This window comes from Amblyomma mixtum, chromosome 1, assembly GCF_055824585.1.
Source record: "Amblyomma mixtum isolate Tamu chromosome 1, ASM5582458v1, whole genome shotgun sequence".
Taxonomy (NCBI): domain Eukaryota; kingdom Metazoa; phylum Arthropoda; class Arachnida; order Ixodida; family Ixodidae; genus Amblyomma; species Amblyomma mixtum.
Window position 1 is genome coordinate 294,212,604 of NC_143012.1, and position 23,613 is coordinate 294,236,216.

Consider the following 23,613-nt stretch of genomic DNA (forward strand, 5'->3'; position numbering starts at 1 on the left):
GCCATATGCAAGCCGATGGGCATACATCACGCCTCAGCACCGACGGCAGCCGAATTGAAAAGCTACGCGGGTATGGCGAAACGGAAGTAAGCAGCGCGAAGTCTGGGTGCGTGCCGCTTATTGAGGCGACCCGAAGGCCTAAGCTTGGATGGAAACGAAACCATAGATCATTCCGCTCTCTCCTCTTTTATTGGAACTTTTTGCCTTTTTTTTTCTCGAAATATTCTGCAATCCTGCATCTAGCCTGATAGCATGAAGTAAAAATAAGGAAAGAGCTGGAAGGCTTCATCCAATACCCAAAATAAACGTCAGAATAAGTGTGCTAAATATGAGGAGAATTTTTGTCGCAATCTGGGTACTGAACGTAGCAACTCAAGTAAAGTTTTAGCACCTGGTAATCCCGAAAACACACATTATTGTACAAATACTTCATCTCAGTGGCGTTTATCATATATCTGCAAGGCATTACCACTGTTCTATGGAAGAAATTTTGCACACAGTGTTCGGTACCTTCGAATGTAACATCCAATGCCGCAGTTCCTGCTGCCTGTACAAATTAAACCGTAATAAATACTAAAGTTCCGTACGCATACCACGAGTGAATATCCTGAATAGGGAAGCTTGCCGCCTAATTTTGTTACGTTACCGGTTAAACCAGTTTCACGATAATTTTAACTTCAGTGCTGCTGTAGCCTTTTATACGGACGGCTCTTGCTAGATGCACATGCGCATCTTGCTTTATTCACTATGGTGGATGGTTTTCCTGGTGTCAGTCCACCATACGTTCCCTGAAAATTTGTTTTCTTGAAATAAGTCTTGAAGAAGCTCTTTCTTTAGAGGACTGTATTTATTTGTTTAAATATTTATATCTTCACATATGGAAGTCAACACCTGCAGTCTGTTTTTCTTTCAAGCCCCATATGCGAAATGTAATGCTTAACTGTCTAAATTCATATGCACTCACATGGTCCATGAATACACGCCGGGATATCCTGCGCATGTAGTACTATTAACAGCTACCATACACTCGACACAATTCCTAATTACTCTATCCTTATGCAAGAATACTTTCCTGTCACTGACTATTTACCTTTTCCAAAGACAGTGTCGTGTAACCAGCTTATCTCCATATGCGCGTTGTTAAGGCATTGGTAAAGAATCAATCACCTCGCCATCTGCAAATTATACCTAAACATGCAAGATGATAAACCGACCTTCATAACATTTAACTTGCTGCCATCAATCTGCCCTGCAAGCCTTGTGGCAAAGATCGCCTCATGCAAAGGTACTTAGCGGCTGCATTTTTTTAAACATCTCGTGAGGTCCATGGCTTCTGAAGAGACAAGCTATACTAGATCTACATTGCTTGCTACAGAAGGATCTCGTCTACCTCATTTCACATTTTTGTGACTTAACATCACGTGCACACACTTTCCTTCAAACCAATCAACCACTGCCATCGCTAGGCAGCAAAATCATTTGCATTCATGGGGCTCGCAGATGGCGCTGAATGTGCGGAGAGAAACCTCGTTCCCTTCTCGATTAACGTGGGCTGCTTAGTTAATCGGGGCAGACACCTAGAAGTCGCGTTCGGCACCGGATAATCACGTGGGCGCGTGCATCTGCCTGCCAGAGGCAATCATCGATTGAGAAATCGACGATGCTCCCCGTTGTGGGCGAGACGCAGCAGCTAATTTCCACATATTCGCGCTCTGTCAAGCAACTTTTTATCACCTCCGTTGCTGGAGTCGCAACTGCAAATCTGCTGCGCGGGTAATTATAGAAGTGCTTAGGTTGTCCATATTCGGCCAGAAGGACGCTGAAGCACTGAATCTCGCATTTAAAAGAAAACAAGGCACAATACGACAAGTGGCCCTAATGAAGTTCATATGTACCCCCTGTCCCAAAAGTAACCGAGCAACAGGTTTTTTTATTCTCAGTCATATAACGGAGCCTTTACGGCACCCCTAGGGACTGAACGGTGTCAAAACCTGAGGTCAAGGGCTCAGCTTACTCTACACAGAATCAGAGCTTAAAGGCTGCCATAACTGCTTCGCCACGCGGCTAAGAAACAATCCACCTGTGCCCGATTACTTTTGGAAAAGACTGTACACCTTTTGCCAAAAGTAACCGAACAACAGAGGTTTTATTCTCAACCATATAACGGAGCCTTTACGGCACCTCTAAAGTACAAAAGGTGTCAAAACGTGCGGACAAGGGCTCATCTTACTCTACACAGAATCAGAGCTTAAAGGCTGCCAAACTGCTTCGCTACGCGGCCAAGAAACAAACCACCTGTGCCCGGTTACTTTTGACAAAGACTGTACGTACTTGCCTAACAAATAGACGACCAGCAAGACAGAAAATTACACACCCTCGACAGACCCCTGAGTGAAAGGGGACCGTGTCAGCACACATTCCAGTCTTGCGAAGTTTAGAACCAATCTCTTTATAAAAGCGCACCAGAATTTGAATAATTAAATTTTTATTTTATTTTAAAATCGGCACTGAGCAAGGAACAATCAGCTTCTACTCTTATAAATCCAATCGAAAAAAAAATTAAAGAATCATACCCAAAATGTGACAAAATGCTCTGTCGCCCTGTCGTGACGACTGATTTTTCTGCACTATTGCAGCATTGCAATGTTTTTCCGTAGTTCTATAGTAATTTTCTGTAGTAATTTTTAGATCGTGCTTTCACCGCAGCAAGAGACTGCACAATACTAGCAATAAGTTTCTGGCTAATACAAATATTTCTTCTTACTACAAGTTCATGTCCCAAAATACTACAAAAATATTGTTTGGAAGACAGAAAATATTTTGTTTTGCCTTTGACGGGGAAGAAATTAAATGATAATTTTTTTTCTCCTAATATTTCATTGGGCAGGACAGCTTAAAACCTGCTTCAGTTTCAAGAACTGCGTTTGACCATACAAAATCCTTATGCCGGAACTTTTCTATTGATATCTTCACTCACTGCAGTGTCCATGTGAGATCTGTCGCTGTCTCAAAACCAAGCGATGACTGTTGCCGTTAGGCAGAGTACAATGTACCTGCAGCAACTTACGCTGTTTTTCGCGACAATTTGAAGGGCATGTGCATCAAAATATGGCTCTGCAACTTAACGAGGGCCTCGTAAACAAAGCCAAGAAGAAAGCCTTATACAGAACTTACGGAAATTGCGCGACTGATTGCCCCTGCAGATACCAAAAGATGTCAAATCGTAATCGTCCGAAAACAGAGATGTCTCAGCATGTGCAGTCCCCTATATTTGCGTCCTTCTCGAGTGATGTTTTGATCGAGTACTATTCTTGAGTGTACACATGAAAGATCTCGGTTTGACTACCGAATATCGGTATATACTCTTTTCTTTTTAAATTTTGCCTTTTTTTGTAAGTTGCTGTTCATTTAAAAAAAAAGGACATCACAAAGATTTTATTCATCTTGTTCTTTTCACGCACATTTCACAGCTCAAACTAAAGTTTTTGTTTTACAGCAACACTGTGAAAACGTAGTGCATCAACCAGGCGGAATAAAAATCTTCATTAATGAAGCACATGTTTACGCGCCAACACAGCTGCCAAGACTGTCGACGCGTCTGTAGTGCTCCTTTGAAAGAAAGGAAAGAAAGTGCGATGCAGATATGGCTGGTAACAAGAACTTAGGTGGACTCAATCACATGCGACTATTTAGGCATGCGCTCAGGAATTTAGTTGACTTATAAAAAAACGCATAATCAGATAACAAGGCAGAGAACGGCAGAGACGCACCCGTGTGATTTGTTGTTTAGATTTTTACTTTTATCTACACAGTAACGTGCCAGATTCTGCTGCATTACGGATTATATTTCATTGTCTTCGTACCTCATTAAGGACAAAATTACGAAATACGTTGGGTCATAATATGTCGTTGAAATAAAGACGTAGATCATCTCCCCTAGCTGTGCGCTTTGATCACAAGGTGGTAAGATTCAAGTCGAACTAAAAAGGCACTTGACTTCTATAGTAAGGAATCCTGTAAATGCTTTCCAATAACCGTAATTTAGTTAATACATTCAAAGGAAAACTTGATCAAGAAACCATTCGCGACATCTACAAGAAAGACTTTTTAAAAAATAAATATGCAGTAGAGAAGTTTTACCATGTCAAATTGCAACGTTTCTGAGAAACGGGGTACCAAGTTAAGTGCTGCCTCGTAGGGCCTCGTATAAATGCTGCGTAGAAATGAAGTGCTGCCCCGTAGAAATCACAGGGCCGCCATTTTCTTTAAAAATTTGGGAATCGCTAAAGCCGCGCATAACAGCCTGCGGACTCATGCAGTGAAACAATCGTCAATACAATTTTAATTACTTTTTCCTGGTGCTTTAGACATTCATTATGAAATATGTCTGCCAAGTACGCACCACAGGGGTCCGACTAGCTTTACGCATCGTAGTAGTCAAACCGAGACAAGCTCTAATCTGAACGAGACATACGTCTAATGAACCGTCCCACATAACGTGTGCGGCTCAGCAAGCAGGGCAGGTCGAAAGATTTTTCGCCATTGAGTGCGGTTCTTCAACTGCAGAGGGCTGTCAAGAGCCCAACGATACAAGCAGACATAAGGGTCTTCGAACGCGTCACTCGCTGATAAGCGAAAAAGTGCGGGTAGACAAATGGGCATTTTTTTAAAGAGAAGGACGGGCAAAGGGAGTCACTGTGCTTGCCGTCGCATCACAGAATGGGGTCGCCATCCCCCGGGCGTCACGTGTCACCGACTTTCGGCTTTGTGCATGCGGGTAAGTAAGGTTAACTGGGCTTGGAGAAATTAGGGCAGTACATGCTTCCTGCTGCTGGAACATTGTGTGACTTGTGCCTTGCATATGAATACATCCCCTTATGAATGTAATTTAAAGCGATGAGATATATCTGAAGGCTTGTAGAGCCTCGGTGAAAAGTACCGACGCCTCATGGTTCTGTTTTAACTGTAAAGTGGAGCACTTACTGCATCTCCCCCACAACCCCACTCCCACAGACTGAATTATCTTGTAAAGGAAGGGGGGGGGGGGGGTGCTCTTCTGCTTTTTCTTATCTTTACATCCACTGAAAAGCTTGAAGGGTCCTAAAGATGATTTACTACACGACCGAAAAGCAAGACATTTGACCAAGGGTAAGTACACTGGCTATATTCGCAGACTACGCATGTTAGATGAACGTCAACGGGGTTTTACTAACTTTCCGACTGGGAACCAGTCAAGATAAAATGCTCTGAAGAAGAATACGTTCCCTTATTTGCCGACTGAGCATTGTGTTGCAGATAAAATGCAGTTCGGACAGCGCAAATTTCATCACTAAAACACCGGTCTCAGAAGAAGTGAGGCTTTGGACTTGTCTTGTCTTAAGGAACCTTAAGAAAGGTAACATTTCAGACGAGCCAAATAAACTGATGCGCACAGCAGGATTCTGGACCCAGCTTCCTATTTCTTTTCTTCTCGTTGATACGCCAGGTCAAAGGAAAGAGGAGTCAGCATTTCCTGTTTATAGACACGAGGCAGAAGTCTGTTTAAGCCTTACCTTAGATGGCAATCAGCGAAGGAGCTGAGGTGGAGTCAGAACGAGCACAAATGTAATCCGCTGGGGATAGCCTAGCACAGCCTCACTGCTGCGGAGCGCCCAGACGACTGATCCTCTTGACAGAAGAGCGCAGGCCACGAGACACAATCCGGGCGGCACTGGGGAGAGAAGAGAGAGGAAGAAGGGAGAGGGAACTGCGTCAGAGTTGCACGTGGGAAAGGCAAGAGTAACACCCCTATTTAAAGCAGAAAAATGGACTAGTTGGTGATTGAATAGAAAGACATGTTAGCCAGCGAGAAAACAGGCATATACCAAAGACACGACGGGAAGGGTTTTTTCGTCCTGGTCTTTTCTCGGTCTATGTTTATGTCTGTCCACGCTGCTTATCATGTCTTCCTATTCAACATGCTATTTTTCAACAAGTGCAGTGCACGTGCCACTGCGGCTGATGAAGTATGCTACTAAGACCGCTCCCGGTGCAAAAGAATAAATAAACGCATTAATTCCCACTCAGGGCGTGGATTACCATCTCAAACTACAACACAGAGTGGGGAGATGCATGATTGCTGCTTTCCTTGCAAGACACAAAACGCAAAAAACAGGCGCCCTTGTTCCTCGCTCTAGGACACTCAAAATATAACACACGGGTTTATTCAACAGGGATTAGTTGAGGTCGAGAGCTTCGTTTTCGACTCGATGAACGGAACGCGGAGAGAAGACATCAAATTATTTTCTTGTCTCCTCTATAAATCGAAGCAGCGGTCTCCCCTTGCCTCTTTTAAACACATTTGCATGTTTTTTTCCAGAATGCAAATATTATTTCGTTATATTCGCTCGACAAACGCGACGTATGATGTTGTAGCGCTCTTTTAAGTATTTCGCTCCATTTCTCGCAACCTTTTAGCATGTTGCAGACGCCGCCATTCATTATGAATGTGCACCGTAACTTACGCCTTCGCACGGAGGATCACAGATCGGTTCACAGCGTTAATGGTGCAGGTGTGCTACAACACCGCTACCGTATCGCCTTCCGCTCATGAGCACCAACGCTTTGACACCCCTTTCCGTCTTCCGGGATGGACAGCGCTAGGGAAGCATTTCTCTTCCCTCTGGCTACGCGATAGGAGAAGAAAGAACAGCCAAATTGTTTCTTTTTTTTTTTTTGCTGGTGTCGCAAGCGCCGTTGCTTACTACGTTATGGGTAGGTGATACATAGCACCACATAAAGGCCGTAGAGTTCGTTTCGCTAGACTTGGGGGCACGCTTGGGATCGCTGGCTAAGCATGGAAAACTTAGAGGGCTAACGTGAAAACTGTGAAGAACGGCAAAGGTGACACAAAGGGAACATTTCTTTTATGCGAAGCATATTACTAGAGGTACACTACAGCCCTTCGCCGTGGTTACGCGCCGTGCACACCACGTGGTACAGTGACGTCACACCACGTGGCATACCACGTGACACATGACGTCACGACAGAGGAAGATGAGGGTCCACCCAATACCTCCTAGAAAGACTTCTTTCTAGGAGGTATTGGTCCACCTCGCGCCGTCGCTGTGGTTGCACGCCGTGCAGACTACGTGGTACAGTGACGACACACCACGTGACATACCACGTAACACATGACGTGACGACAGATCGCCGTCACGCTCTGGGAGAGGGAGAACGATGCCATCGCCCAGACACCGGAATGTCCTCGAGCGGCATTCCCGCGCATTTCGAACGCGCGTTCACACTCGGTGTAGGTGAAACGCTCGCTCCACCGGGCAGGCGGACGCGGCTTCCGTGGCAATCCAGGCGCCCACCCAACGCGCGTCTCGGGGTTAGTCGGCGTTCCGCTGTAGCCATGCCGTTGCCTTCTCCTACGACGAAGGCTTCTAGTGGTTGTATTAAAATGACCAAGTATTCAACCAAGGAAAGCCATGTATTACCAAGCCTAGCCATCAATATGCTTCGCATCTGACCAGGGTTAACCAAGTTAAGCCTCAGCCATTTTTTGGCTTATTCTTGTTTCAGGTTAAGTAAATCTATTCCAATGGACCACTAAAAATTACAGCTGCGTGTATACACAACACATTTGGACACACCTTCACTGCTGCCGCTCAAATTCAATCGTTAATGGCGGGTATCACTTGACACTGCACCGTGCAAAAAATTTGTAGCGCTTCTATTTGATGCGCCTAAGAGTTTGGCTGTCACTTCAGAACGAAAAATTTTAAAATCCTCAACAGGAATAGATTTCATCGGATTCCGTTGATGAAATTGCGTTGTTCGCACCGGAAAAAGGTAAATAATATCGCATCTGAGAGGAAGAAAGACACGGGAGTACTAGAAGTTTTAGGCGACAGTTAAAGCATGTTTCGGAGCTCTTCAGAATGCGCTTTGAAAAGCTACACTACTCGCGTTGGAAATGTTTAAGCGTACAAGTAAGGAACCGAACCGTCATCGAAACCAAAGAAGGCTTAAAGGAATGTTTTTTTTTTAATTTGTAGTGTTAGATAATGGGAAATTATTAGCGCAATCACTTATGGCTGAACATTTATTGATAAGAAAGTAGAACAAAATACAACCACATGCTACTGGTGGGATTCTAACCCATGACCTCCAAACTTCATGCATGGGGCTCTATTAAGTGAGATATGGCTGCGGCTGTCCAATACTCTACATTGAGGGTATTTGGTGTTAGTGTTACATCTACATCGCGGCAGTATAACTGTAGCTTGTAGAACAGTTGTGAACAAGCCGCTTGCTTGTTTACTCCGCAAAGTTTCCCGATTGACTTAGAGGTTTCAATTTACCAAAATCTCACCAGAGATGGAACTCTTTCCTTCTGCAGGAAGCTCGTTTTTCTATTATGCATCAAATTGAGACCCTGAAAAACAGTCAGGGCTCTGCGGCGCAATGATGAAATTACTTCTTGTGGCTATTCGTACCAATGATTGCTGTCTATATGTTTTGCAGAGCCTATTGATACTGCGAACAATAAATTTTGGATTTCTAAGAACAAAAAATTTAAATCATTCCGTGCAATTCAGTATCAAAAGCTTACTTCAATAGAAGTAGGGAAGGCCATTTTCAAAGAACTTCAGACGGCGATGGTAGGCAAACGTTCGGAATATTTCTGAGACGGCGCCGCAAAAAACAAAAAAATGACAGCTTCTCTTTAGACGTGTGAAACGACTTTCCAATACGTCTAATTGCCTCTGCGAAACGATTTCCAGCAAAAAAAAAAAAAACGACTGAAAGCGCTGAAACTAAAGTATTTTATTCGAATCTTTCTGTTCACACGCATAAAAAGCACCGAATGGGTAAAAGAGGTTTTTCACGCTTCCTACTAGAAAATTCAAATAGTTGAATAAAATACTTTTCCTTATGCAGATATTTATTCTAATTTCGTACGGAGGTTGAAAGCATGTGTGCTATTTGTATAGCAGAGAGTAGACGAACAAAATTGGCTGCCGAGCAAATCGGCTCGTTGGGAGGTCATCAGATTGTTGCTGTATTTCTAGAAAGACATCGCCGGTAATGATCAGTCAAAATAAAAGTAAATGCAGCAGGATCTTTTATTTCAAAAAGTGCATAACCCTTCTGCCGTCCTTTAGGAATTTCCGTCCCCAACTAGATGTAGCAGGCCAGTAAACTTGCTTTGAGAAAATAAATCTTTGCTTTCGTCATCTGAACGTGACAGCTCAAATACGACAACGACGAATATTCACAAACGGAATGATGGAAGTAGCTCTGGTGCTATTTATTGCTGCCGGCTTGAACGATAATATTCGCTTTTCTATGGTTCGGCAGCTATAGAGGAGACGAGGGCACTGTCGTCGCGAAATGTAAAATATACAGAAAAAGAACCTGGTTTCCTCATTACTTCAAATGTCATATGACATTCTGTGACTACGCTAAAAGCAACTCTGCCACTGCATACTGATGATGATGGTGATGATACTACGTCGCGATTGCACTACTTGTATATTTCTTGCTTTTTGCTTTTTTTCTTTCATAATCCCAAGCTACTCTAGGTTTATGATAAGAGATTTTCGCTCGAAAGGGGCAACTGAATGAATAATCTACTTCTTTTTAAAACAGATGACTGATTTTTCGTTGCCTTTTATTTTATTTCCTTTAGCCGACACTGTCATCGCCACTCTTCTAACTAAATTCTGGTGTTCGAGAAACATGCGCTTTTTCACTAGGTCTGGTATCTATGCATCCTTCAAAGACATGAATCCCGGGGTTGCGATGCGATATTCGTATTAAGTTGTTTTTGTTGCTCTTGATATTTCTCCATTCTTCTCAACAGAATTCGGAAAACATGCGCTGACGCTCTTAATCAGTCATGAAAAGTTAACCAAGCATTGCATTCAACAGGCCGGCGCTTGTGCGTCAGCCAACGAGAAAAGCGAAAATTAACTGAATAGCTGATACTACTCTGTATTGAAGACACTGTCCAATCAGGATGCGATTTGACACGTAAGCAATTATGCGAGATAGGCCCTAGGTATTAAAAAGAAACTGCATAGGTTTTAGAAATCAACGAGCTTAAGAGGGCCGAATGTGTGAAACTTGGAGGTAAAGCATGCGAAGTCTTTTTGGGCTAGCACTTGAAATAGTGAAATAATCGCCGATTAAAATCCGGACGTCCTTCAAGCTTCTCCGCACCGCCCAACGCCAAGTGGGGGGGCGCATGATGACGTCATCGAAGGTATCGGTACATTTCCAACGCACAAACACCTGCTTTGAAGGAAAAAAAGCAACGCCACGGAAGGCGAACCCTGCCGAGAGTTGTTTGGCAGCGTCTAACGCGTCAGGGCAGGGAGTGGCTGACGAGAGCGGTAACTTGTAATCATACCTTCCATCACGTCACGCTGAGTTTTTCTGCACTCCAACAGTGCTTTGAGGAGAAGCGCACATTTCAATCGTCGATTACGTCGCTATTTTAATTGCTAGTGCAAAAACACTTGGCAAGCTTTACCTACAGCCTAGATAGATTTTAATCCTTGAATATCGCGAAATTCTCAAAAAAGTGCTGCAGCTGCCCTTTAATTAACAGCATTGAGCGGATTCGGCTGGACAATATAAAGAAACGCTGCTCTAAACCAGCTGTTTGAATCTTCCTTTATATCACGACTTTAACCGACGCAGCGCCTCGTTGTTGGTACCTCTTACTGGATGTTTTGCCATGTCTTTCTATATTCATATGAACATCAACAGTTCGAGGGCTTGCGTTCTTTCTTCACCGCACACAAAAATACGAACTGAGGCTTACTATATTTTTAGGCCACAATCAGTAGGCATGTGTGACGTGGCGGAGTTTCCACCTCAACGCGATATTTCAGGGCTATTATTGCCTCTACATAACGGCGTAAGTTAAACACAGCACCTATAATAACAACTGCGCCTTGGCAGTAATGACCTACGGGGCCAAAATTTGGAGACTGACAAAAAAGCTTCAAGTATGAAATGACTACTGCACAGTGCCCTAAAAAATAAAAAAAACGACAAATGTAAGCTAGGAAGACAGACTGAGAGCGACGCGGATTAGAGATGAAACTCGAGTCCTTGACGTCTGAGGGAAAATAAAGAAACAACCTATGCTGGAGGGGATAATTTCAAAACATCAGGAGATGTTTTAGTCAATCAGTGTAGTCTGGATGATGGTGTTGGTCCCTATTTCTGAATCAAATAGTTTATTGAACGCTGACACCATATATGGTAATATCAATAAATTAACTTTAAAATAATTACGCAGAAGAGTTCTCAGAACCCCACGAAAACAGATACACTAATGTGTGGCGCTGACATGCATATATTAAAAACGCTGCATAACAGAGGGCGATAACCCATTTTGCGGCCTATTTCGCAAGGATCTTTTTTCTTTATTTTGAGCCTATAAAAGAAATGAGTTTCATAAATTTTGTTTTTCATTATCTTTCGCATTCGGTGACGTTAAGCTATGAAATTCGAGTTCGCTTGTTTCTTCAGTTTGACATGTAGGTTTAATCAGCGGAAGCTACATTTCCGACAGCAGAAAGTGCGTAAATGTTTCCGCGAAGGCAAGGTACTCCGAAAATATACTAAAGACAAAGATATAAATTTCCCCCGGACAAATTAAAGAGACATTTAAAGACAAAGATATAAATTTCCCCCGCACAAATTAAAGAGACATTCCGCCGAAATCTGCCGTCACGGTGGAAGATTTGCCCAAACTTTGTTACGCCCGGATTAACATCGAACAACGTCGTCACTTATTTAGGTGCATAAGAAAGCACTGGAGCGCCAGTCATGTTATGAGGGCTTATAAGGACTTATTCGATAGTTTTTTTCTTTGGCCCATTTGAGGGAACTTAATTTTCTTTATTATTATTATCCTTTATTCTCACAGGGCTGCTGCGTATTAAGCTGATCGTCTCTTTTAATATTTAAGAGGGTTTTTATTTAATCTTGAGCGTTGATGTAGCAGCGGAACATTATGCACCACATAAAAACAAGTGTACCAGTAATTCCTTCGTTTGAATTTTAGAAATGCACCATTTGACAACCTTCGCAGTTACGTCACATCGTTTAGATAAGTGTCAATAAGAATGTAATTTTTTCTTCCTTTCTCACAAATGCATGGTGTTAAACATTTAAGAAAATGATTAGCGGTGTTCAGAGACAAGCGAGCCGCTTTAAAAACAACGAAACAACGAAAAATATTGTATCTGAACATGGAGGAAATGCGGTAGGTATTTCCGAAAGCACTGACCTCCTGAAGTTTGTTTTGCGCTGATTTAAGGGCTGCGACATCGATGCTCACTTAAACCATCCCGCCAAAGACCTTACCGCTCACGTCTTAATGCAAACCCTGATACCCTCATGCAGTTCCTTCAGTTTCAAAGCAGACCTCTCATCATCACCATCATTATCATTTAAAGGGGGGGGGGGGGGGGGGGGGGAGTAGTACATTTAACATTACGCACATTGGTGGGGAGAAAAAAAAAGAAAAAAGAATCAATAAAGAAACACACAGGCAACAACAGCATAAATAGAAAAATGTCACGAAAGGGAAAATGAAACAATTTATACAGCAAGATAAGACATCAGACATCATAACCATGAGCGTTTAGTGCTCTCTAAGCGTTTAGTAGATTCCCCTTATCAATAGTTAGCGTATCTAATTTTCACAACGCTCAACTGTTTCACTGAGAGGCAGGAGGTAAGTCACACGGCCGATAAGGAATCACGTGCCGATATTGTCACGTCTCCATGTACAGGGTTGGTTAAAAGTTTCCAAGACACAGGGTCGACTTTTCAGCCATGTGGCGGGGCATTTTGCGTCACCCTTGAAGCTCATTATATGTGCACAGGGTAGGAGAAGAACCATTCTCGCCTCGTATACATCCTTGTTAGATTCATAGTGGTGTTAAGGGCCCGAGTATAACGCTTCAAGGCAGACCCTGTGTCTTGGGAACTTTTGATCAACCCTGTACGTCTCAAGGCTGCCACTCCGGAGAATGAAATGAACGTGGTGGCGCAACTAAGACGGCTGGAAGCTAATTGCCAACGGCAGATGAATCAGTAGCACGCAAACTAGTTCCCGGAATTTAATGATACGATCAGTATTTGCCTACAGCTCTATATTGCAACGATGTGTCCAAAATGAGGAAATAAAAAAAGAATAGAAGTGTTTTGTTAAGTGCTAAGTTATTCTTGCCCTAATCACAGTGTGAAACGAAAGATATTGAGGTATTATACTAGCACAACTGTCGTCGAAAAATATTTCATTGTCAGCATATGAAAGGGAACAGAAATCGTGTGTATCTAGAATTCTGGTACAATTTTCAAAATTTTAGGCCAATGAATAAAGCTTTCTAGATAGCATAACGCTTCATGACAGACTTCCACTATGAATTACATACTCTGACTGCAATGCTTTCTGCGATCATTGGGATAATGGCAAGCGGATTTGTATCTCGTATAAAAGAGAACAATGCTGTGAAAACCCAACATAATTAGTTGGTTTACTACGCCATTTATGTTCCGCCGCTAAAACTGGGAGCTTTGAAAACCGGGAGCCGTCTTTCTCATAGATAGGGGAAAGCCGTCATTTTCCGCCCCATTTATCCTATTCTGAGGCCAGCATACTTCGAGTCGGTCAGTAGGATGCCACAAAGGAGCCTATTACTAACTGTAATTGCTGCTTTGTCCAGTTAACTGGCATCGGCTATGCTTCGAGCAGCCGCGTGCGTCGATAGATAAGGCTTACAAAAAAAAAAAAAAAAAGCTGCCCTAGCTACTTCATCTTTTTTCTCTCCACTTTGACTTCACGACGCTTGCGTAAAGCACTTTCATTATCTTCAAGCAGACACTTTTTTGCGATGTGTACGCGAAACCCTTGCGAATGAGGATTTCAAATGACTACAGAAAGAGAGAAGTTTCAAGAGTAGTTGAGAAAAATAATGAACGCGACTTGATAGCGAGCGATTCTTGACTGCGCGACCGAGAGCGGTGGTATTAAGAGATCAGGAAAACTGAGCCGAATGCTCTGCGCGGCTTAAGCATCTCCCTTTACAAAGTGCTTTCGCTCGCTTAGTTGTCTTAAACAGGACTCCAGGAACATCATAATTGGATTCCAGACCAGCTCTTCGCTATCAACCTTCTCCTTCCAAGCCCAGAAATGTTGCACCATAAATGAAGACAGTGAAAAGGTGATTTGATACCCCACTTTTACGAGCACTTTACGGGCATGAAGTCCCAACGAAAAGAAAGTATGTCTCCAGCAACAACACTGTCTCAGCCCTGGCTGGTTTTACCCAGTTGTACGCTGTTTACATATATACTTAGACTAACGAAAGGAATGCCTCCTTACACGCACAAACCATGCCTCGCCGCCATTCATTTCAATGGGTTGACTAAGCTTGAACCAGTTTACGAAGATGGGGGAGAGGCTTGTTGAGATTGATCTCTATTCCACTGTGACGACCCATTGCTGATTACAGCCACTGCAAGCTTGGCGTAAGCTATAGGACTGACTGTCTTGCGCTGGCTACGTTTATATTGTATTGCGATGGGACGTTGCAGGCGACTATCGCAAGTGGACTCGTGATAATCGCTTTATTATGAACTTTTGCCACTTTTTAACCGAGGCTTGTTTACACTCCTTCTAATAACTTTCTTTCCCGTTTAAATTATGCCTAATGGCAAACATCTCGAATAAAAAAATATTGTACGTGGTACACTACACGGCTGCAGAAAGGATTAGAGTGTGGCGCATTTCGCCGCCGCCAGCGTGTTTTCATTCCCCTGTCACGTCGTGTGACATCGAAGAAAAGTGGGTGGCTGCGACTTATGTGCCTCCTTTCGTAGCCGGCCCATGTTGTCCCGTTGCCTCGGGCGCAATTTTGTTGATACAAGCCACGTCGGGAGCGCCCCGATAGCGCCTAGCCGTTGTTTAGTGAATGCGGCACTATATAACGGTTCAGGTAAATACTAGGGCCCCATAAGAATGAAAATAAAATAAAGACATGGGCATTAAGGCGCGGCATACTGTCTGCGTGCGGTTAACATCGGCTCGGCAAATTCATTCATCACCCGAACGGCGCGTGAGCAGCTCCGACGTCCGCTAAATGACACGATGACGTATCCGAGACAACGAGCCTTGCGCAAGAACACTTGATAAAACATTCCTTGTATATTGCTCTCTTCCTTTTTTCTTCGTAACCCCCACGGAGGCTCTTCTGTCAATTTTTTTTCTTCGCACAACTATGAAAAAAAGGCACGCTAACTCGCACTTAGTACTCGAGGACCCTTTTATTCATGTTAAATGAGACCCCCAGAACAAATAAAATGTTTCCTGCTGATACGGTCACAAAAATCAGCTGGTTTGATATCGATAAAAAGAAAACGCATGCAGTAGCGCGCGCTGTTAGAGAGCCAGCAGAGTGTGAGCAGTAGTTTAGGCGTGAATTCGTATAACATCCTCCCTTCACAGTTCACAGTATTTTCGAATGGATTAAAAGTTTTCACTTATTACATAAAAAAAAAACTATTAGACAGCGCTTGTCCAGCGTTTCTAGTTCTAGCCCGTTTTCTCTTCTGTGCTGCCCACAGTAAAATGTGCACAATCCAGCCGGAGCTGCTACGCAGGGAATTACAAGAGGGCTTCATGTTCCTGTGCGCCGGAACTCAGAGCACAGGATAGCGTAAATAAACTCAAGCAAAAAAGGAAAGGAAGAGCAAATATTTGCAGACACGAACCCTGGAATCGATGCTGTCAGCTCTACCAAGCTTTCATCGATGACTGTCCTTTTCTTTGTTAGCTTCTCCTGCTCAAACACCAAGTTCTCAGACTTCCCATTTAATGAGCGGCACATGAAGCCCCACTAGGATATTGCGTGTCAACTACAACACTGCCAATCAGGCTGCTTCGATGCCAGGCGTATATCGGTGCTTTCCTTGGCGCCAGCGTTTCTCCCGCTTCGAAGGCGGCGCAACGGTGCAGGACTTGCGACGAAATTGATCAAGCGGCACGATGTCTGCTATACCGCAAGGCAGAGTTTTCCTGCGTTTCCGCTTCTTGCTTCTCGTCACCTTGGCTCTTCGGTTTCTTCCCGACGCCTCCGAGCTGAGCTAACAAACTAGCCAGCAGTCGAGTACTGCGCCCCCCAACTGCCAGCCGGCGGGCGGTGGTGTTCAGTGCAGCTGAGACAGCTCCTACTGACCTTGCGTCGAGCAGTTCCCTCATCCGGAATGGACGGCGCAGGAAGCGGGCGAAGCAGAAGAGGTTAGCTAGCAGACGCGGTACTGGCAAGAGCCAGGGAGAACTGCTAGCCGGAGCTTTTTTTGATCGATCCTCCTTCCCGAAGGCGACCAGAAGCGACAATCTTAGTGTCTGCGCCTCGCTGTCCCCGATGTTACTCGGTGCTGTTGCATTTTTTATATCTTATCTCTCGTTCTTGTTGATCTTTCTCTTATACTCAGAAATTCTTTTTGTTGTGTGTTTGTCGCGCTCAGTGTCATTTATGTTTGACATGATATTGGATCTGCGACATATGTCTTAAATTTTCTGTTTGTTGTTAAAAAGCTAGGGAGTTTACTCGGATGCTGCCAGTTATAGACGAGAACGATACTGCTAGTAACAATAAAAAGTTGTACACTCGCCCGCACACTTGTTATAGAGTGCCTGAATGGCACAATCTGTTGCGCATTTATGGGAACAGCCGCTACCTGGCGGGCCACTAGCGAACAAAAGCAATGGTCTACCGGAGAATGGAATCCAGGCAACTAGACAACACTTAGCCAAACATAATGTAGTCCTTTATAGCCGCACTGCCCCAATGATGTCTCTTTTGGCGAATCAAGTAATCCCTCTTTACAGGCGGAATTTCATCTGCTCTCACATTATGGACTTTGGTGGCATTGCTTTTGTAGCGCTTCTGACTTTTTTATGCATTGCACAGAATGCAAATACAAAAATACAACTATAGAGAGGCTATGCAGACACGGTGAACACAGATGAAACCTCGATACGACAAAAAAAAAAAAAAGATGATGCTCATTACGTAGTGAAGTTTTAATTCCAAGAAAATACAAAAGGGAGTCATCTTAAAAGCATGACCACCTAGCAGATTAAACTCACGGATGCCTCTTCAGCCTTACAACGGACGCCCGAGGACCTCTTCACAAATCTCTCTCGATTTCTGTGCGCACGTTGTATGGGGCTGTGACAAAGGCTCCGCGGCAGAGCACGCGTTTCCTTTTGTGCTCGGCGTACTTTCGAGGAGGCTTTATCTCAGCGCAATTGATTGCCGCTATTTATCCACGGCGACACTTTGCTGCAGACGCGAGCCCTCCTTCCGGTTCTCTGCTTTATTAAACGAATCTTCTGCGGCTACATTTGCGCTGACGGGGCTACACTCGTGATGGCTGGCTGTTTAGGTTTTGGTTACGCTCTGAAACGTGTTACGTCGAACTCGGTGGCCGCGCGGACGGGGAGCGGAGGCAGTACGCTTTGGTTTTGAAGTTTCGTTGTTGTTGATGTTGTTTTGAAGCGCTGAGAGTGAGTTTACAGCGGTGTGCAACATAAATCAAAGCGAATGTCTCGTGGTGGATTTGAGAGAGCCCTCTGATGCAGCGGGTTTTGCGGCACATCGCAGCCTGATTGGAAAGACGCCCGTACCTTCCAAACTTTCCGCTCCTCGCACCGCATGCTTGGCGGAGATCGATACCTGGACTCCAACGGAAGCGACTGCGCTCATCGCAAACAAAGCGCTGAACCTGAATGCGTTTATTTTTATTTGTTTTGCTCGCAGCCAAAATTCCAACGACTTGAGAGAGAATTCCAGATTACCAACACGTGTCAGTTTCACTTTTCATTCCAAATGCATATTCGTTCAGGACCGATTAAAAAAGAAAAATTACCGACGATTACGTTACTTCCTAATGCGAAATTTGAGCGCAGCAAATAAGCTGTTTCACCTTTTCGATAGATTGAGGCAAAGAAATCGAGCAACACATGTATGCGCTATCACAGAATTTTTTTTTTTTTTTTCACACGTAGTCGCAATTTCGGCTCGGGCGGTGCACATATACAGATCCGCCGCCACCGATCTGGCTCTCTGATTGCCACCGCACAGGGGTTGCATTGGAGGAGGAGCGAAGAAAGGAATTAAGTTCGAGCCTGCGCTTTGACAACCGGAGACTCGCAGGAAGAGGGGGGAGGGGGCGGCGTGTACACCCAGCGGCAAACGATGGGGGCTGAAGCGCGCGCAGCAAGCGGACAACACGATAAAGGGAGGAGGGAAGAGATAGCAGCGACTGACTGATGCCGCTGACGCCGATAGCGCTGGGGGGATGAAAGGGGGGCGGAGCTGGTTACGAGGCCGACGACGACGCGAACCCAGGAACGGACGCCAAAGAGCTGCGCTCTAAAAAGAAAGAAAGTTATGCCGTCGGTACGGTGACAAGCCTCACAGGAGGAAACGTTAATCTCTGCAGCCTTCCACTTTTGTCTTTGATTTATCTGACTTGAAATTCTGGCGCTCGGTTTATCTTTATTCTCTGTACGCGGAGACGTAACATGCAGCTTTTTTATCGATAAAATTAATTGAGAAAGGAAGTCGCAAGTATACGTATATATTCTAACCATATAACTTTTTATCCCAGAAAAACCCAACTACAAAACTAGAAAGTTCAAAAGTGTGGCATATATGGCTGAGCAAAGTTTAAGGCGGTCACAGGTTTTATGATGTTCGTTCGAAATACAACCTCAAGGGAGGGCCACGCTATTGTAATCGTAACAAGCGTCTACGGTGAGTCGTTCGTATTTCCGAGAAAGGAAGCGAAGAGGCCAAGGACGAGCTGCCTTTAGGCCTCTTTCGCAATAACAGCCCTTGAAAATACAAAGAAGGCGCGAAGAAAGAAGATGCTCGGCCCTACGAGAAGAGCCATGAATTGAGTTTTCTGTCTTGTATGCCAGTAAATCGATCTCGATCAATATCTCCTCCAGAATCGAACTGCTGCTCCCGCCAGGACACTCGAGGCGACACTATGAATAGCGTTTCGGAGAACGCACAGCCTACGACTACCAGTCTTGGCCCGTTTGCAGTACTTATGACTTGCCGTCCGTACTGACTGCTACTACATAAGCAGTGTAACTCGTACTCGTTATTTGCTGGTAACGTATGCCATAAGAACTATTTTTTCAGCTGTACAGCATCATGGTGCATTTGTGTAGCTTTCAGTCGAAAAAAGATTTTTCATCCCTCAGTATCATGAGGCAGACCAAGTAACATGGGGCGCTAACGTCTAAAACCTTGAATTATGACCTTTCCCTGAATTGGTCTGGGCAAAGCCAGCCCTTTGGGATCAGAACTTGCCCCCTAAATTCTTTGTTACAGTTCAGTCACTCAGAACAATGGTACAAAAGGCAGCCGTGAGACTATCAAAAAAAAAATTATTTACCAACAGTACTGAAAATGTGGTGAGCTGAAGCCGAGACAACATATTGTACTGGATTATTTAGAGTTCTCAGTAAGCGTTAATTACTTTGGGATCGATCCGACCTCACGCAGAGGAATCACCGGGCCACAGAAACTTCTGTCCTGCCTTTATTCATCTCGATGTGCTCTAAACATCCTCGGCCATTATTTTATTTCACATATTTTTTGTGCCAATTTACCTTCGTTTTTTGCTGTAATCTTGGTCTGCTCGCAGCCAAATTTGGTTTACCACTGTGACGAAAAAGTACGCCAGGTGTAAGATGTTTAATGCCCGTATCTCACGTGATTACCGCCACGCTTTTGACCCCCTATAAGCTTGTAGGTAGCAAGAATACACAGCGCAAGTAGCACGAAAAGACAAGCAATATCTTGAAGTGTCGATAAGCCAAAGTGGTGCTTGTGAAATAGCAGCTAGCGCGCAACGGATGAGGGGGACAGATTGTTTTTCATAACGATGCTGCACTAAAGCACGGACGTGGAAGTCCACTACGTGAGCAGCAAAACAAACTGCGCATCAACTTCGCGCCTCCTAGAGGCGTCTGCGGTAGCTACGGTGGTTCGCAGTAGCATCCCACAATGCACGCCGTTGGCAGAATCCATTCGTTAACGGGCGCCGGAAGCATTTCAAGCGCTATCAATAAGCGCTCTGCATGGCGGACTGGGCAGAAAAAGAGAATGACTTTACACTGACAGCTGTCGATGAAGTTGTGCAGCATACAATGAAAACTGCCATAGATTCAGGAACGTGTATACGGAACGAAGCACAGCAAAACCCAATGACGCTCATCGAGTGTTCAATACAACGTCCTTCTTCCTGTAATCGCTTCCGTCTGCGGCTTAGTTATTACTGCCTTCTTTCTGAGGACAGCTCGCTACCGCATGCCACTGTCTGAATTGCATGTCATTACACGAAGAGCAGCTAGAGACATGAAAAAAGGATTGTACGTTTGAGTAAAGGAATTTTTTCCAGGAAGATGCAAGGTGAAGGAAAGACATGGAGTCGCCAGGAAGAAATTTTTCTCCTTTACTTGCTCGCCATAGCAAGTTGTTTCTTCCCCCCCCCCCCCCCCCCCCCCCCACCATAGTATGTCACACAGGGTGTCCACAATCGTAAATATAGGGCCCAATGTGCTGTTGTCTTCTCGGAGATGAGCAGCGCTCAAAAATAAGTTAACCCAAGAAACTAAGCAAAGGAAAGCGCTGGCCTGAAAGATATATTCATCATCGTATCGTAGTGTATTTTGTGTATCATAGTGTTTTTTTTCTGCCCTGGATCGCTGCTGACTGCTGTGGGGAAAAAGACTTTTATAACTTAAACAGGCCGCATATGAAAATGAATTCCCTCGCAGGAGTAGCAAGCTACGAAAAAGAATGCCCCTTTATCGACAAGGCGTCAACATTGCTTCGCTTACGCAACCACGGTATAGCATTTGAAAGAGCATGTGGCCACAGGAATGCGCCTTAGAACAGTGCTGTTCGATTTTACCCGCTTTCCGAGCTTTGAGAAAGAAATGTTTGCACTGCTGGCTTCTTACAAATGCTGTCAATATTGCTCAGCAAAGAAAAAATACGCTTCAAAGATCTCATGCTTTTTGCGTTCTGCATTGCTCAGCAAGATGTACACGAGAAAAAGATGCCGAAGGCAGGAAAGAACGTTGAAATATTAAAATGGTAAGCTGTTCTCAATTTCCAACAAAAAAATGAAAAGCCTTTGTTTGCTAGGATGTTTGAGGAGGGAGAAAATACGAAAGAGCGCTTCGCGGGCTGAAAGTGAAGTTTATGAACGCAGCTTAGAGCGTCGGAACATGCAGACTAAGCGACGGTTCGAGGAACTTCGTAAACAAAAGAGTTGAGTTTCGAACATGGAGCTCGGAATGGAGAGCGCGACCGAGGCATATATATTTTACCGTGTTTGCCATCGCTTTCAGTCACTCTCCTCCACGATCTCGTGAGATCGACAGCCTTGGACCGGAAATTGAATTGCGAGGCGAAGTAAGGATGAAATCAAATTGGCGCGCGCCCTTTGCATGGGCACGAGAGTGAGACTGAGAGGCCGCAGAGAACATGTCCGCGCCGTCTACGAACCGCAGCCTCGCAATTACATATATGGACGTCCAGGGACGAAAAGCGAGCAGCGAGTTCATGTTCCTTCTATGCGCCTTTCTTAGGCCTTTCCTCCTTTTGCAGCAATGCACTCCCTCAGAACTCATCATGTGCCCATATAGGATATATCTAGGCACAGTAAAAAATAAAAGCCGAGCAATAAAACGTTTAGCAAAAAAAAAAAGGCACCGCAGCAAAAAATCAAGCCCTTTCGGACTTCTTGCGAATATTAATTCGCGGGAGTAAATTTTTTAGATCTTGGCTTCACAACTCTCTCCCTGCAAAGACGATGTCAGACCGCCCACGTAGGAAATGAAAGATATTACGCACCACGGTTAAAAAAAAACGTTTATTTATTACATTTATTTTACTGCTATTTATTCTCGGTTCACCTCAAAAAAAAAAAAATCCGCGCAACAACATATTTAAGCATAAACTAATAGCAGTTGTAGCGCGCCAGGAGAAAGTCAAAGGACAGGTCGGCAGGTTCATGTTGTCCCAGCAAAATGTGACCAAACTTAAGAAATAACAGTTGCAGGCAATTAGGCAAGCTCCAAAAGCGCACTAATAACGCTTGATTGCTTTTTGTTTACCTCTATTTTTAACACACCCGTCCAATGTGCCCAGGTGAATTACAGAGTTGTGCTTCTTGTTAGTCACTCTCTGACAGGGGTATTACCTATTACTCATTGCCCGTTATGTCGCACAGAGGGCCGAAGGAACAGGCTCTCTATCGGAGGACTATCACGATTAAATCAGAGCAAGTATTTGCCGCAAACAGATTCTTTGAGATCCTCTCTCCTCAAATAGGCCTGGTCGATTCACACGCCTTAATACTTTTTAAGCGAACAGAAGGGTGCGGCTGCATTTCATACCGACAAATACAATAATTTATCGCCTTTTTGTTGGAGCTGCACCATTTTTTAAGCAGGAATTTTTTTTCACGCAAAGCTTTGGCCTATAAATCAATTCTTCCTGTACTTTGTCGCACTGAAAGGAGCCATTTTTTCTTGATAACAACCAGTAGCATATTCTTGAAAACGATCGAATTCAGTGGCAAAGTGGAATACGTAATGCACAAAGCACCTCTACAGAAATCCGCAATGACAGCGTCCTCGGGCTTCTGCAAAAAACTCAAAGAAAATTGAAGGAAAAAAATTGTATTCTATACGTCACGTCTCTAGCCAGTAGGGTTCGCACAAGACCGAGAGCACACATGACAAGGAGGCGCGTGTTTTCGCGACAAGCGCGTGCAATCCTTCGGAGTGCAGGAGAAGCCCTGGGGGCTCTGTGGAAAGTGCCTAACATGCGCTCGCTCGCGTCGCCCAGTGCTTGAGACGATGCAAAGCGTCGACGAAATCTCGGCTGGCATTCACGGCCGGATCCCTTCTCAAGGGTTCCGCTTCGTTTTAGCCGACGACAGAGACGCCGGGCGTCTGTTTGTTTTGTAGGGAGCGCAAAACTCACTCTGCCGTCTTGTCAGAGACGTGAGCTCGCATAGTAAGTGATGTCTCGACTGTCATGTTGGCTTGTTTCATTCGAAGCCATCTTATTCTGCGCTTTCGTCTTCTCTTCGTCCTCCGCATCTGGTGCTGAGGCCTTTGGGAGGTGGCTATTTACGGAAGCTACTGGGTTCTTGTATTTTTTTCCTCAGCAAGTTTTCTTTCTGCATGTTTGCTACCAAGACTGCGTTCTGATATGTATATCTGAGAGTGCGTATCTCGGAGACGTGTGCGTGGGAATTTCACGTCTCCGCAGATGCTTCACGAGATTGTCTTTTTGTATTTGACGGCCCTGTATTTGCCGCCCAGTGTATAATAAGCGGAACACGTTTACAGCTTGCATAAAGGAGCCGCGACAGCAGTCAATATAGTAGCATCGGTGAGTTGAAGACAAAAATTAGAGGGGGCACTAAAGCTCCGCCTTGAGGATATGACGCAATGAGTAATGCCAAAATATGCGGATTTTGCCATTCTAA

General features: G+C 44.4%; 1 protein-coding gene across 2 annotated transcripts in view; it reads right to left on the reverse strand.

The window, feature by feature from the left end:
• The window catches only part of CngA (Cyclic nucleotide-gated ion channel subunit A), a 344,600-nt gene that overhangs the window by 146,630 nt on the left and 174,357 nt on the right, over nt 1-23,613 (reverse strand). For both annotated transcript variants that reach the window (XM_089566464.1, XM_089566463.1), the window contains exon 3: nt 5,553-5,710. The gene's annotated coding sequence lies outside the window, so the exon portion shown is untranslated. The remainder of the gene's footprint in view (nt 1-5,552; nt 5,711-23,613) is intronic.